General features: G+C 35.4%; 1 long non-coding RNA gene across 1 annotated transcript in view; it reads left to right on the top strand.

Annotated features, from left to right (window-relative positions):
• The window catches only part of LOC128572019 (uncharacterized), a 29,121-nt gene that overhangs the window by 2,549 nt on the left and 10,711 nt on the right, over nucleotides 1–15,861 (top strand). The window contains exons 2-5 of the long non-coding RNA XR_008376029.1: nucleotides 441–482; nucleotides 5,730–5,851; nucleotides 10,178–10,316; nucleotides 12,526–12,624. This is a non-coding gene — a long non-coding RNA (uncharacterized LOC128572019). The remainder of the gene's footprint in view (nucleotides 1–440; nucleotides 483–5,729; nucleotides 5,852–10,177; nucleotides 10,317–12,525; nucleotides 12,625–15,861) is intronic.

Raw genomic sequence — 15,861 nt, 5'->3', positions numbered from 1 at the left:
CTAGAGCTCTTCGCTCCCAAAGTAGATTTGATGCAAGTAAGAAGTTTCTGATAAAATTACTTATTGGATAATATTATATTTATGCTATTCCATCTTACACGAAAATGAAAGATACAGCGCAGGTGTCTGGGAGCAGAGGCCAGAAGAGATGCAATCGCTAAAAACTAAACACTTGTCAAAGGTCTGCGAAAACATGGGTAGGACACCATAGATGTGGAAGAAAGTAAAAACCTTGTCCATAGTACTGACTCTCACAAAGTTGGATCACTTATGTTTCTTTTGAACGTTTCTCCCAATGCATACTGTGAATAATTAAAAATGTAATATATGTAAATAAATCTAATTAAATATATATATAGTATAATGCTTAGCACTTTTATGAAGATATCTATGTCCTTCAGTTCATTTTATCTAATTAAATATGTTTTCATCTTCTACAGAATGAAAGAACTTCTAGCTCAAGGCAGTCATTAACTAATTTGGTACATACTTAGTGAACTTCTGCTATGTTATTACTAGACTAGAGCATGAGGGAGCAAAGATGATTTAGTTTTTATCTTCAGGATCCTCTCAATCTATTGTGAAAATAAAGAGGTACATAGTGTATGTTCCCATAACGCGTGATGAGGTAAGCCTAACATGCCAAGCCTAGGACCACAAAAATGGGGTCATGTGATGAAAAGTCTTGAATGAACAAAGAAAATGCTTGGAATGTACCATGAAGACAGTGGGGTTCTTTTGAGCTTGTTGCGTTAGAAAAAGGAACACCCTAGCATTCTTACTAAGTCAGCCTTGGACTAGAGGGGAGACGGGTTTAGGATGTTGTTATAGAGATCCAGGTGTTAAAAATCTTGGCCTGGATTATAGTTCAAAACCAGTGATGTATGAAAGTCTGTACGAAAGTAGTGTATGAAAGTCTCTTTGATATAATCAGAAAATATAAATAAAGATTTATATTTATTTATATTTAGTAAGTTTACAGATAATGAACCATAAATGATCAGTAACAGAGAAAAGGCATGGGTACCTAAGATTAGCATCATAGAATTTACTCCAAACAGCATGGTGACTGTGACCTTTCAAAGAATGCCAGGCTACAAGAAACCAAAATCTGAGCTGGTGCAAGGGCTTTGCTTCCTAGGATGTAACCCAGGGCTCCTCTTTCACTACCCAAAATTCAGTCTTTGCACACAGATGAGTACCTTCTTGCAGAGTATACCATCTAGTTAAAGGAGCTTGAAAATATTCTCAGAATAAAGGTGCTGGAGTTCAAGGCTCTTTTTCCTTGAGCATTTTTCACAGTGAGGAGGACAGCAGGACTTCAGGGAGCCTCAGACCTTAAGAGCACAGGACACTGTGTAGTCTGGGAGGAGGGAAATGACAGTCCTTGGGGATGTGCTGTCAAAGATGTTTCCTCAGTTCTGGGTAACTTTCTCCTTTTCTGAACAACTTAGAAAACACTACAGAAAGGAAAGGGGAATGAAACGACATGTAGCAGAATTGGAAAGCAAAGGTAATGAATCCATTCTAGCCCTGTGCTTAGCAAAGGAAGTTGATGCTGCACTAATTCCAGTGCCTTGCAAATACTTAGAGCATCTCCTCAGGCCTTGAAAATATCTGAGATGTTGGAAGTCATTGGTTAACATTTTAAAGCAGGAGTTTAATTTTCTGCTGCTGAATGTCAAATTTCTCAACATAATCTCTTCAACGAACAAACTTAAACAGATAAGCTTTTGATTTGTATTTAGTAAAAAGTGCCAAAGCAAGGGACACTTAACTCTTCTAAATAGTGTGCGATACCTTATCTTGGATGAGGAGGTATAAGGATAAGGATGAAGTATGATAAGTATGAATACAGAATAGTTGGAACACAAATTACTTTTTAAACAGCAACTCAACTCAAATTTTTTTAGAAATCATACAGCTAGGCCTTTGCTGACTCTTGAATTATAGTTGTCTCATAAAAGCCTCTATAACCTTCCCGGAGAAAAACAATAATGCAAATTTCTGCTAGCCACCCTTCTATCTTTCACTTTGTCATAAGCCTAGAATCTTTGGAAAAAAGCGAACTTTTACAATGTCTCAACTCCTTCAAAAATATTTATTGAGTGGGCACTCCGTAGTGCACACTATTTAATGCTATGAAATGCATGAATTATAAAGGAAAGTAAGGCCAATTTATAAAAGGGAGAGATTAGGCTAAACTCTGTGAGAGAAAAACAAGCTGTCAGGTGTGTGATTTGAAGGGAGAAAAATAACATGTAGCTTTAGAGAGCCCTAAAAATATAAACTAGTATGACATTTCCCTTGGGTCTTGGAGATATGAGTAAGAAATGGACAAGATGAGGCCACAAAAACTCAGGAGAGTGTTCAGAGAAATTTAATCTCTTAGAAACATAAGGAACTAACATAAGGAATTTTTTTTTAAGATAACATGAGATATTTATATATAATGTGTCTCTACTCACCTAAACGGAGTGAGAGTTCCCTAAGCTCACACTCACTTATTCTATTTGCATTTGTGTAAGAGGCATTGTTCCCCTCCGCCCCTAAGGCCACTACATTTCTCTTTTCAGAACTAACCCCATTGCTGTCTGCGTGTAGATCCAGGGAGCCGCTCTGCCCTGAGTTCTGCAGGTTTTATAGCTGGTGCCATTCAATTATATTTAGTGCTCTCCTAACACACATAAAATGTGCATATAGGAATGACCCTCCTTCCAGACACTGTACTGAGCCAAGAGTACAGCTCCTTGGAGTGTGTGACTTTGGGGCTATTCGAAAGGAATATCCAGAAGGGGAAAATATAAGAGGAAATTATCTAACTTAGAGCTTAAGATTAGATGAAATGAGCCAGTTTATTCAACAGTAGATTTTTAGGGAGATAGCATGGTTAATAAAACACTGAACTGCCGCCACCCCAGAAGGTACTTACTGTGAAGAAGAGAAGTAGTCTTTTTATGAACTTGAACTACTCCTGCACAAAGGTGAATTCTGAAGCAGTCATTATCTTTGTGAACTGCAAGTGTCTCCACTTTCTACTTTTAGGTCTGAATGACTAAAAAGGGCTGTGACAAGCACTTCTCCTCCACTCTGTTCTTATCTAGCAAAACAGTAACTCTAAACCCCAAATTTAAGGGTGAGATCCTTCCTAAAAAAAAAAGATTACATCAAAAGAGGAAACTAACTCAATTTAGACTGAAACTCTTTCTTAGAACCCACATAAACAAATATATGTATAGGGCAAAATAATAAACCACAGTATTTTCTAGCCTATTTGTGTGAAAACAGGTGTTGATGGAAATGAATAGTCACTAGACCATATTTATTTAGTTAGGGATTTTTTCATATTTTTATGCAAAAAATGTTATAGAACTTGTATACTTAAAGTTTCTAAAGTAACAGTTCCTTTCCAAAAATAATTGTGGATATAAAGAATGGTTTGAAAGGGTTAATGAGACTCACTAAGGAAGTAAATTACCGGGGAAGCCCAGTCACTGAAGATAATTGGTCTCAATAAGCTTATGCATGAAATGACCTCTATCAGACATCTTTGAAAACACTTACGCATATTTCCTTATTTTATCAGTGACAAAACTGAAATTCTGAAAGGTGAAGAAACTGGTCCATTATCTCATGGCAAGCTTCATGTGTGGACATAAGGACGAAAACCCATTAACAAAAGCCTGGTTGATTCATAAAGAAATATCCAAAGCTGGATCTTAGATACACAGACATCATTTTTTTATTGATATTTATTTCACACCAAGAAGGAATTTTATTTATATTTTCTAGCTTTTCTAAGCATTAGAGTAAAAAATTTTTTGTGCCCTTTGTTATTTTTCATTTGATATTTTTATAGCTTGAACTATGGTGTTTTATAATTATACAAATTGAATGTATTTTCATAAACAATTCCATAGACTATCATACCTTGAAATGTATCTGAATGAGTTAGTTGCTTTAGAGTAAAATGCATATGTTTTGGTGAACTAAAAAGTCAAATGAAGAACAGTTCATGACAACAAAGTCAGCTGGTGGTAGACTCCCTTCTGGTTCACTTTCAGTTTCTTTATTTGATGACATATCAAATAGTTTTCACCCCCAAATTAATTAATTAAATAAACCTAAATAGGTTCATTCAAAACATTATCATAAATAAAAATATCTCTATTAGTTAAAAATTGTTTGCCACTCTTAAACACATATTATTCTAAAGATTTAGATAATTAAGATATATCTTCCCTAATTCTCGAAAGGTACTTCATTAACTGACCTTGAAATTTGCCTGGTTCAAGTTTCATGTTTGATTGATAGAAAAGAAAAGTAAATAATGTTTAGATCAGTGGTTCTCAACCTGTGGGTCGCGACCCCTTTGGGGGTTGAATGACCCTTTCACAGGGGTCGCCTAAGTACATCCTGCATATCAGATATTTACACGATGATTCATAGCAGTAGCAGTTACAGTTATGAAGTAGCAAGGAAAATAATTTTATGGTTGGGGGTCACCACAGCATTAAGAACTGTATTAAAGGATCGCAGCATTAGAAAGGTTGAGAACCACTGGTTTAGAAACTTTAGTTTGATTTAATCAAAGTGTGCCCACTCCTCTGATTACATCCAGCCTGCAGTTAAATTTGGCTTACATACTGTTTTTGATAAAATTTTTGAAAGTACCTTCAAGCATTTGTTGTTGGAAGAGTATACAGACAGGTCTCTGATTTCTGACTTCTGTTAAACACCATGACAATATGACCACACTCAGTCTTCATTTTGATATTATAAGCTATGGTAGCTTTTGAGGATTTTCTATTCCCTTGAGATGGGCCTGTACACTCCAGTTCACCACAGTCCATTTCATCCTTAATTTAGCTGGGGAGCCTTTATAGGCATGTGAGTTTAGCATCCCTAATATGGAACCTAAGATAAAACAGTTGGCAAACTTCAAAGTCTAAAGGGTTTTTGTAATTTTCTTTTTTTGTTAACCATTAGATTTAACTAGAATTTGTCTTTCTCATATATGATCGTTTTCTGGACATACTTGGGAGCTTTTAGTGAGTTTTGAAATGATCCTTGATTTATTATTTTTCCATTGTACTATATATGCTATCAAATTTTCCAGGCTGGACACTTCTCTTCACTTAAAAGAAATCTTAGCATTTAGGTAACTTTATTAGAAACAAGGAAAGCAAAATGCAAACCATTCATTTCATGAAAACTAGGTATAAAAATCTTTTAAGTATTTCTAGCATTTCTTGTCTTCCCAGGCTGATAGAATTGTTAACAAACATCCAGTTTATAAAAATGTATTTCCTTTCAAAATATAACTACTTCAGTTGTTCCCAGAATATTATTCAATATTTATAGTACATGATCTTATATTCTTCCATTCTACTTCTTACACTGAATTTGTTTGGCTATTTTTACTTTTGGTTTAAAAATAGGAAAATGTGCTAATTACGAATGAAAAGTCATGGGAAGCAAAAATACAGCATTGTACGTCAATGTTTTTAATTACACATATTTAAATAGCATTGTAAGTAAAATAATGCAGTTAAGCTAAAAAAAATTTTAAGTTTTTGTGGCATTAAAATTTCAATTATAGAACAAAACCAGTTTAAAGGGCATGTTAATTCTTAAACACATCATGCGCTCATATAGATAGTACATATACATAGTTTGGATATTGCAATTTATTTTTGTTTGTTTTATGTGTTTCTCTTTTTCTTTAGAAAACCAGAACCCAGCAGATGATATATACTTATTTACTGCATCTGGTCTCATTTTAATGAAAGGATGTGATGGTTAAATTGAAGTAAATTGTTCAGGAAGTACATCTTGCCAAAAACATCAGGTAACTTTTTCTATAGAAATTATCTAAAGCTGCAGCCCATCAGTAAATAAGCAGAATAATATGAATGGATCAAATTCAAAGGAAAAATAATCAGTGTGAAATATTCATTTTGAGAAAATAAAAAGATTTTTTTACAAAGAACCTAACAGTTATTTTCAAACTATCTGGGTATAGTATAACATTTCAGTTAATAAAGTGCAAAAGTCACAGACGTGAAAAAATATAAATGTGTATTTATAAAGAAAGGAAAAGAAAGAAAAACAAGAAAGAATAAGAAAATAGTGACTAATTCTCACATAAATTGGATTTACGTTTGACCAAAGTACATTACTTAAAAATTAATTTTTAATTCAACTTGTTAATATGTTGTTTAGGATATTGCATCCTCATTTGTAAGTGACATATGTTTGTAATTTCCACTTTATAATGGTATATTTTCTACAATTTTAATATCAGGTGTACCCAGATCATGTAGAATGATTTTGAAGTATTTCTTCTTTTTCTATTTTCTATAAGATTTGGCATGACCTGTTTTTTTCGAAATTATCTTTTACTTTTATTTATAAATATGGGTTGTCTATTTTTTGAGACTTAACAAAAAAATTAAGAAGTTAACTGATGACTCCATACTGAATCTCAGAGTCAAAGCATTCTATAATAGACATACTCTTATTTGACAATGTGAATGTCACTTTCTTTGCACCATTATTATTACCATTATTACTGTTATTGCTTATTATTTCGATGTAGCAATTGTCTGATTCTTTTTCCGATTGTATTTATGTTCGTTTGTTCTTTACGAGGTTTTTGTTTCTACTTCTTATCTTAAACATTGTTATTGTTATTAAATTTTAAGCCTTTTTAATTTTATGAAGGCAAAAAAATGGAAACCTAATAAATACAAGTATATGTAAAAATAAAAAGTATATGTATAAATATAAATTCCTTCACAGTTCTGATCAACTGAATTTAAGAATCAGATATTGAGAATTAAAGCAAGGAGAGGTGAAAAGTAACTTCTATAATTTCTTAAGTCCTGTAAGCACTACTAGTGACTTTTTTTTTTCCTGGTAGTTTCATCAGAAAAAGAAAAGAGCAGAAAAAACTTTCTTTATGCCTTTTCTGCCAGAAGGTATAAAAGGTTCAAGTGTTTGTGAGGCAACACGGCCAAGCTCCTTTCAGTTGAGATTTTCTTATTTTATCCCTTTCAACAGGATGTTAGTTCCCTTTTGAAAAAAGTTGTTGTCCTTGGTCAAGACCTGTTTGAAAGGCAACCCATGTTACTAAGATTACTCCACACTGTCCACTATCTTGTTTCATTTTTAGAGGAGAAAGAGAGAGGGAGAAAGAGAGAGCGCGCGCGAGCACCTTGCTTTGAATCACCGGACCATTTTGCACTTCAGCAAATCCGTTTGCACATGCTCTGCTGGCCTGGCAGAAAGGCATAAAGCCTTTTACATTCAGCTTGAGGTCAATCCTAATGTGATGTTCAGTGGTCCTCACACCTTTCCCTTGAAGCGGCTGCCTCTGATTGTCAGAGCAAAATGAGGTGATTCAGGCCACCAGCAGGGCCTAAGTATAACTTTCATTCACTGTGAAGGGAGGAAAAAGCTCAGAACAGACCAACAGGGCTTGCCCACGCCCACAATAAACTGTAGGATTAGATTTGATACACTTGATATTAAGACTAGTCACATTGAAAAGTAGGCCATTAATGACATAAAAAAAAAGCCTAGAAGATAATTATATGAATGACAAAAAAGAAAATACTTGGGCATTTATTAAGTTACATCTAATTATCAACCCCTAAGCTCTGCCCCTTCCTGATACCTGAGGAATTCTCCGTGGCTCTTAAGTACATAACAAACTCCTTAGGCTGACATGGCACGTAAAGACAGGATGGCTAAAGACATTCATTTATAAAGGGAAAACCATCCATAAGTAAGAAGTAATTTTTAATGAAGTGATGGTTAGGCAAAGTTTGATAGATTGTCTTCTAATTTAAGCATAGAATTAGATAAGCAGTTTAAAACTAATATGCTAAATTTATACCAAAAACAAAGCAGTAAAAGAAAATATGTCCAAAAGGTAACAGAAATTAATTAACTAAAAAGCAGCGTTAATTGATTTTAGTGACACTATTGTTTAATCAGAGCTTTGAAATTGTTAGAAAAATAAATTTTAAATATACATGCCTTAAAATTCTCATATTTACTTTCAAAATAAAATGCCCATAATTTATTCATTGAGCTTAGAATATTAGGCAAACATTATGCTAGAATAAACAGGCTCCTTTTCTTCTTTGATAGAATTATGGCTGTTAAATTAATAGCATCAACCCTACATTCTTCAGTCCCCCACATTTATTATTGTTTCAAGTTCATGATTATTATTCCACAAGACCTATGCCATCTCAGATCTCCTCTGGAGAGAGATTTTTTATATGTAAAATGTTTGCTACAGAATATTTTTCTTTTTATCTCCACCAGCAGTGCTAGTTATTAGAGACAGGTAACATTCCTTGTCAATTTTAGACATTTAAATTTAAATTAAATTTAAACATTCCTTGTCTACTAGAGTCTTGCACAGCATAGGGACTCAACCAATATATGAATCATGACTATGCATTAATGTAAGTGATATTGGTATGTAATAGTGCCAAAATAAATATTTGAAAAACACTGTATGTTTTTTTCAACTGTCATTAAACATATAGCACATTTTTTAATTGAGTTAGTCACCTCTTAAATTACAAGAGGGAAATTATTTTGGCAATAAAAGCTCATTGGTCTTTGCTTTCCTAATTGACTGCTGACCTTTAAGTGAATTTCATGGTCATTTAAAAACAGATTGACTTCACTGTTTCTGAAAGAATGATATAAATACTGCATGGTATTTAAATTAAGATCTTTTTTTCTGTGTAACCTCTATGATTTGTTCCTGTGTGTAGCTCCTTTATGATTGGAAACAAATATTTTTCAATTTACTCCTTTTGTAACATCTACATCTTAAAATTCTGTGCTAAGAAACTATGTACCTAAAGTCTAGAATTCACATGGATTTTGAAATTTAGCCACAGATTTTTTTTTGAAGTGTGTTAGATACAAATAGAAATATTTATTTAAGATATACACACTATTAAGGAGAAAGATAGAGAATGTAGTGTCTGTTTTGGAAGTTAATTACGCTGCTGATATAGGTGCTAATAGCTCCATACCAAATATAAATTCAATGTATTGATCTGTTAGTGTAGAGTCCAGAGGGTGTGTGGTAGCACAATAAAATTTACACTGAAGTTAGCAGCGAGGAAGCTAGTCCCATGAATATCAAGTGTCAGGGAAAATTAAAACATTGGGCATAAGGAAAATAGAGCCAATGACAGATTTGGAAAAAAAAAATAGCTTATCAATACACCTCTGAACCTGCTTTGGGGAATATAAAACATAAACAGACTAATTTTTCAAAAAAAAGTTGACTTATAGCTAGTAAAACAAGACAAAAATATATTAAGCCCTCTTAAGTTTTTTTTTTTTTTAAATAACCTTCAAAGATTAACAATAATTTTAACCTGTGTAACGCTAGGAAGGGATGTTAATAAAAGAAAATAATCCTAACAATTATTGCACATTCATATGAGGTAGAGTAGTGTCTGCAGTTACTCCGAGCACACTAGCTCGGATAGAGTCACACCCACTATCAATCTTCAAGCTGGGGGCAGAAGCTGCTTACCAGATGGGTCAGGAAGATATTCCCCCCTATGGTGCAGTATTGTGAAATTAAGTGTATTATGGGAAGTTTATTTCTCTTAGTGAAACATCTGGCATTGGCCAACAGACAGGATGAACCCTCTGTCTGTTCCAGAACAGTAACTCTAATTTTTTTTCCTCACAAAAAGCTTGCTTATACCAGTTGAAGTCACGTGACACTTACGTTTATATCATAACCAACTCATTCTTAAATCATTTTGAGTTTTCATTGAATTTCTGAAGGATCAAATGGGAGATGATTTGGAAATCATTTTCAATTATTACTGAAAGTTTATTATATTTCTCTTTATTGAATAAATAATAATACATGTAAAGAAGGTAAATTATCCACAATGCCTGTGTGGGCAAGACCAGCAGCTATGCGTCTGTACTAGTTTTTCTCTTTGTGTGCATTTGAATAGAGTTCATTTTTCATCCTCTCTTCAGCTGAAAGAGCTCAAATGGGTAAGAGCCCAAGTTTTCCTTGATGGAATGTGAGTGGTTTAATGTGTGCAACTTCCACCTCACTTGCTTAAGAGCAATTACTTCTCTCTACTCTTCTGATTTTTCCCCTTCCCAGGGTCTGAAATGATTCTGTCCGGAGCCGTTTTGGAAGCTAGCCGGTAGATGTGGCAGAGACTCATATCGACTTATGTCAAATGGATGGTTTTGTTACTGGGGACCAGTTTATCTTCCCTGAAACGTCATCAGAGACACAAGTAACCTTTTATCTTTCTCCATCCATTTCCTGTGGGTTCTCTCCGTTACTACACATCACAGTTAGCCTACCTTAATGTATCAATGATGGTCATCTTCACATGTCCTATTCCTCCTGAATAGAGATTTAGAATCTAAATAACAGTAAGCGTAATATATGGGCAATTATTCATTTTTAAAATTTAACATTTAAAAATGTATTAAATGCATAAAATGTATTAAATTTAAAAACGTAAAACTTTCTAGATGTAATTCTAGTACTCATGAACTTTATTTAATGATGCACATTAAGGCTGATATACTATAATTAGGTCGCCATTCTCTTACTATTATTTATTTAGTATTATTACAAAAAATGAAGACTTTAGAGACAGATTTCTTGAGTTAGAATTTTAGCTGGTAATATGACTTCGAATAAGTCACTTAGCCTCAATTGTACCATCCATAAGATGGAAATAATCTTAATATCTGCCTTGTTGGTTTATTTAAAGTATCAGATAAGGAAATAATGGTTCTCCATAAAGTTTGTGTGCAATTTCAAACTGTCAACTCTTTGAACAATTTTAAATTGCACACAAACCTTATGGACACCCAATATGTATATTGTATTTAGAAGATTCCCCAGTGTATTATAAGCACTCAACAAATGCTAGCAATTTAAGATTAGTATTCTAATATTTTGCTATTACAATCTAGAATTAAATATCTTTATGCCAAAGTACATTCTCTCTTGTAATAATTTCCAAAAAATGCCTGAAGACATTTTAATGAAAGTATTCAGAAGGATCTGTTGTTAGATTTTCAGCTGTGAGAACTCTAATACATTTTCCATCTGGCTTCACTGAGAATAAATTCCACATATATGAAATTTCTACTCTTGAATCATCCATTTAAAAGTTAACCATTTGTTACTTCCCTCTTCTTTTTTTTTTTTTAAATTTTTTTGTAGAGACAGAGTCTCACTTTATGGCCCTCGGTAGAGTGCCGTGGCCTCACACAGCTCACAGCAACCTCCAACTCCTGGGCTTAAGCGATTCTCTTGCCTCAGCCTCCCGAGTAGCTGGGACTACAGGTGTGCACCACAACGCCTGGCTATTTTTTTTTTTGGTTGCAGTTTGGCCGGGGCCGGGTTTGAACCTGCCACCCTCGGTATATGGGGCCGGCGCCCTACTGACTGAGCCACAGGCACCGCCCACTTCCCTCTTCTTGAATGCATAATGTTCTTGTCTAATTTTGCTGAACATGTTAAATAGGAATTACCCTATCGTAAATTGGTTTTGTTTCCTCCTCAATTTGTTTGTGGCATTTTTTGAAAGTTCTTCCCCTTCTTAGCTGTGACCACTAGACTGAGGTGCCCTAAATCTCATGACTAAGCTGTCTAGGTCATATGCTGAAAGTTAACAAGATTGTAAAACCCTTTATTTTAGAGAAATTGTGGCTTCTATATTACAAGTCAAGATGATATATATGCACCTTCTTACTTCTTGGCTGTGATCTCTGCGATTTACATTGTTAGAGTCATTTACACTGGAGCTACATTGTTAGAGTCCTTTACACTGGAGCGTCTTTCTTTGGATTAGGTGCTAATAATATATTTTAGGCAACTACTGATATTGTACCTGGAAGCAACCTCAAACATGGGGCTGATTTTAAGCTACAGGAATTTACTGTTGAGTTTAGAGTTGTTTTTCTGTATTGATCCACTCACTTGTGTGCATTTTAATTTTAAGGAATTTGATATATACTATTTAATTTCAGATGATATATAGTAGCTGTCTTTTTCTGTAACGTGTGCTCAGAGGAATCTTTTTCTGCAAATAAAGTCTGCACTCAGACATCTCACTTTACACACCATGGGGAACTGAGCATGACTGTTCTCAGTGATGAAACTCAACCAAAGATAATCAGGAGAGGAAGAGAAAGACAGTGAAGCAATAACACGGTAGGAAGCAGCACCACGGATGAGATGCACATTCACATAGATGAGACGTAGATGTGACGTATGTACAGAGGATGCCAAAAAGATGTACATACTTCTCAAGAAAAGAAAAAACATGTATTACAATTGTAATAATACATACATCCCAATAAGAAAAGATGAACACAAGCAATGCTGAACATCTCTTATAATTGCAGAAGTCAAAAATGACGTATTACACATTTAATAAATCTCATATCATATAATAAAGTAAGTATTTCCTTCTCTACTAGAGCCTCCTGTGTACCTGGTTGAGACTCAAAATCTGTATCTCAGCTCTCCTCGGAAGCTTACGCCCCACCAATGGGAGTCTTCATTGTACAAATGCACAGGTATCCAAGTATTTTAAGGACCACAAAATGCCTTTCTTTAAAAAAAAAAAAAGACTATTTTTAAAATTGAATTAATGCAAGAAAATCCAAATAGTTCAGATAATGATAAATAAAAACAGTTCCTCCCATAAGGCACCACAAATACAGATGAGCTCAACCATAGCTAAGGCCACCGGACCTGAATTTCATCTGGAAGGAAGAACAACATGTGTGTGCTCTGGTGTCCCAAGGATGAGACCCCAGGGAGCTGCCCTGTGTAGTTCTGAGAGCAGTCTGCCCCTGTGTCTCAGAGAAGTTATGTCTTGGGGTCTCATCCTTGTGAACGTACCTCTGGTTCAGGGTAGGTTCACCAATGAATGATCATGAGCATCTCCAGTTCAATCTCAAGATTAGTCAAGCCACCTGAATTCTAAGAAGTCAGATTATCCCTTCTGGCTTTTCCTAGGACATACCTCATTTATGTCTTTTGTTCCCATACTTGCTGAGTGCGCCATTTCACTCTCATACGTAATCCATATTGAACTCTAAGTTATCCATTCCCCCTGGCTATGTGACAGCAGTGAGCTCAACATGCTACTTGGTATCTTATCTTATCCCGACCTGCACTCTGTCAATATTGGCTATGACTACAATGTAATTTCTAAAAGCTGCAATCAATGAGATGTTGGAAGTCTTAAGAGGAGATTCCCATGGAGCTTCATAGGGCAGCAACCCTCAAATTTATCATGGTTCAGGGATTGGCTCTAAGTCTAAGAAGCCCAGAAAGCTGATTTATCAACATATCAGAAGTAGGAGTGGTGTCATGTTAACACAGTTCCAAAAGAATGATGGATACCAGTTTATCAATTTATAATGAGCAATCTAATTGGAGAGGTGACCAGACACTCCACCTGCAGGCATGCCACCTGGGAAGCTGCGTTCTAATCAGGCTGCTTCTTGGTGAGTGTGAAATCACAATGAAGACTATCAGTTATGTGACTGAAAAGTGTGAAGGTGTCAGGCTAAAAAAAGGCGCAGGCATCACTATCCAAATAATTTATTTCTTACTAGCGTGCTTACATTTTTTACTAACCTGTCTTTCTTGTTGACACCTTACTTCTGTAGATGTGTTAATCAGGTTTGTTTGTTTGTTTATTGCTTTTTATTTTCCGCAAGCCCTGTCTTATCTGGGAGATGTTGTCTTTACTGATGTTTTCGCTTAATCTCTAATTAAATCCATCAAGGGACACAGGAGGACATCTCTAATTCTAAAATCTTCTTTCTTTGCTGTACCTCTCCCAAAGCAGTGACAGAATCCAGAGCACAAACATTTCTCAATGGTTGTGAGATAGAGAAATGGTGGATCATATTTTGCATACAAATTAATTGCCATCAATTATTTTTATAGCCCGTTAGACAGAGTCTGTTGTACAGAAAAAGCCCTGGGGGTCTCAATGAAGAGTACATGATATGATTTTGTAATATAACAGCAAAATATACATATGTGTATGTCTGCATATGTGTGTGTACAGACACACACACATACACACAGTAGGACCTCCACAGTTGACCACCTCCTTAAGTTGATTTAATTTTCATAGACCACCTGTGCACCAGATATGCATGTCAGTACAGTAGGCCTGGTTCCTTATGTTGACTTTCTCTCTATGTTGACCAGTTTGTTACAGTCCCTTCGGTGGTCAACTTACAGAGATTCTGCTGTATATATAATTTTAACATTCGTTTAAAGATCTTATGAAAGATTATAATCCTCCAAGTGTATAAAAGTACGTTGCTTCTTAAAATCGATTTGGGAACTGTGCATGCACATAAATGTTTGCTCTAACTTTAATTTTACTCCTCTGTATGGTATGGTACCAGGTCACATCTTAACACACAGTAAACAGTGTAAACAGCTGTGCTGTATTGGCAGGTGATGTACGCAATGTATTTTTTAAATTGTAGCATTTTTTTGAGAACTTTCTTTTTTTTTTTTTTTTTTGTCCGGGGCCAGGTTTGAAACCCATCACCTCCAGTATATGGTGCCAACGCCCTACTCCTTTGAGCCACAGGCGCCGCCCATGCTTGAGAACTTTCCTTTTTTTGTATCTGCTAATGAAATTTACCTACAACCGTGATGCTTCTGTGATTAATTATTTTTTCTTAAAAACATAATAGAACCTCTTTTGTGTTTGAGCGGCTTTTTTTAACCAGCCAATATGTGAGTTCTCTCCCTCGCTCACTGATGTCACCAGTATGAGGAGCCTCCAGAGCCATGTACCCTACTTGGCATTTCTCACTCCCAGGCCCATCTAGCAAATACCGTTTCCCCTCCCATCTGAACTCATCCTTCCCAATCTTATAATCAGCGTCCAACCTCAGTCTTGTGACGTCATCAGATGGCTGGAAAGAAGAAAGTCCTTGTCGCTGCTCCGCCTTTTATCGGCTTCTTTGCTTTCTTTGTTCACTTTTGTACCCTTGACACTGTTACCATGTCTCCTATGTAAAACCACTTTGGAATTTAAAGTATCTGTTAAAGTGCTTTTTTTTTTTTTTTATTGTGTGGGACTCACCGAGGGTACAAAGAATTAGGTTACACTGATTGCATCTGTTAGGTAAAGTCCCTCTTGTAATTGAGTCCCATCCCCAAGAGGTGTGCCGTACACCATGACACCCCATGCCCCTCCCCCTGCCCTCTCCCTGATCTCTTTCCCCTCCCCCCCACCTTGTATTACATCATCTCCTGCGTTTATATTAGAATTGAGTACATAAGATTCTTGTTTCTCCATTCTTGTGATGCTTTACTAAGAAGAATGTGTTCCAACTCCATCCCGTTTAATACCAAAGATGTAAAGTCTCCATCTTTTAATGACTGAGCAGTATTCCATGGTATACATATATCACAGCTTGTTAATCCATTTAAATGTTAAACAACATTTAGGTTGCTACCACGTTTTGGTGATTGCAAATTGAGCTGCAATAAATAGTCAAGTGTAAATGTCCTTATGACAAAATGATTTTTTTTTTTTTCTTCTGAGTAGATGCCTAGTAATGAGATGGTGGGATCAAATAGGAGGTCTAATTTGAGTTCTTTGAGAATTCTCCATACTTCCTTCCACTTGTATTAGTTGGCAGGCCCACGAGCAGTGTAAAAGTGTGCCCTTTTCTCCACATCCACGCCAGCATCTGCAGTTTTGAGACTCTGTGATGTGGGCTATTCTAAGTGGTGTTAGGTGGTCTCTCAGGGTGGTTTATTTT

Source organism: Nycticebus coucang, chromosome 19 (genome assembly GCF_027406575.1).
Source record: "Nycticebus coucang isolate mNycCou1 chromosome 19, mNycCou1.pri, whole genome shotgun sequence".
Lineage (NCBI taxonomy): Eukaryota > Metazoa > Chordata > Mammalia > Primates > Lorisidae > Nycticebus > Nycticebus coucang.
The sequence above is the reverse complement of the archived record's forward strand: the minus strand, read 5'-3'. Positions and strand labels throughout refer to the sequence as shown.